This window comes from Poecilia mexicana, unplaced genomic scaffold, assembly GCF_051168715.1.
Source record: "Poecilia mexicana isolate PSO_F unplaced genomic scaffold, ASM5116871v1 scaffold_12, whole genome shotgun sequence".
In the NCBI taxonomy this organism is placed as follows: Eukaryota; Metazoa; Chordata; class Actinopteri; order Cyprinodontiformes; family Poeciliidae; genus Poecilia; species Poecilia mexicana.
The window spans coordinates 12,584,976-12,586,141 of record NW_028263381.1 but is presented as its reverse complement, the minus strand read 5'-3'; the positions used below and the strand labels follow the sequence as shown (position 1 = coordinate 12,586,141).

Here is a 1,166-nt window from a genome sequence, read left to right as displayed (position 1 = left end):
AAAAGTTTAGCCTCAGTTATCTGTGGCCACAGCTGGCCTCACACTCCCAATAGGTGAGAGAGGGTATATGGGCAACAACATGAAGATGACAGCACCAACACCCTTCTCCTGGCTCTGATTGGTTGTGATGCCAGGCAGTGCGTCTTCTCCTCCCACTGTGCAATGAGTTTAAAGTCTCATAGAAGTTATACTCCTAGTGCAAGGAGAAATGCCCATTAAATAAAGACTCAAGTTAAGAGACTGAAAATGTAAAAATTTGAACCATAAGAGGCTTTATTTTATATTTAGGCATAGGTCTTCTGAGGCATATAATGAATCCTGCCTCCTCTCCAGATGCAAAAGTAATAAGCTGTGCCCAGGCATCCCACAAGAGACACCAGCAATACAGCTGTTACAACAACAGTCTTCCACACTCTGGAGTCATGAACTTCATTAGAATCTGAGGGAGACAAACAAGAGTTACGCCAAGATGTCCTCAAAGCTGAGATATGTGACTTTTAGCAAAAATGCAGCCACCTTCACCCAACAGCAGAGAAGATTCTGGAGTCGTTTGCAAATTGAAGATTTCAAGCGGCAACAGTCCATCTTCTTCTGAGGAGTTGTCAGGCAACATACTTTCAACTGGTGTAGCAGTACCTTCCACCACGTTGTAATACTCTTCATTATCCAACTGAGTTATCCAGCGTCCATTAACAAAGACAAGAGAGCCTGGGCAAGATAGCACAAGCATGAAAACATAATGCAGAAGTCAGTCATTGACTAACTAGCTACAAAACAATGTCACCTTCTTACCTGCCAGAACAGTTGATATGGCCAAATGGGCCACAAGCACAAAATAGAACATGAACATGACTGCACTGAAACACTTGGCAATTTCCTTTGCCTTTTATTTGCACTCTGTATCAGCACAAGTGGAATCAGCTGTGCTCTGGCTCAATGAGGACCAATAACCTCGGCTCCTGGGTCAGCTGGTTTTCTACTTCTTTGAAAAGCCCCATTTCATTGGCCTACAGATGACCAGTCATAGGTATGTATGTGCAGGTCACAACTCAAAACTACTAAATGAATGTGTTCAGACATATGTGGAGTTACATCTTAAAATTTAAATCCTGATCAAATCATTAATCAAATATTTAATAATAAACCCTAAATATTTTTCTGGATGG

The 1,166-nt window shown here is 41.7% G+C and overlaps 1 long non-coding RNA gene across 1 annotated transcript; it reads right to left on the bottom strand.

The window, feature by feature from the left end:
* Positions 1-249: 249 nt before the first annotated feature.
* Positions 250-897, bottom strand: LOC148155995 (uncharacterized). The gene is made up of 3 exons (XR_015764777.1): positions 793-897; positions 517-708; positions 250-439 (listed from the first exon to the last, which is right to left on the bottom strand). It is a non-coding gene; the product is annotated as an uncharacterized LOC148155995 (long non-coding RNA).
* Between the last annotated feature and the right edge of the window lie 269 nt (positions 898-1,166).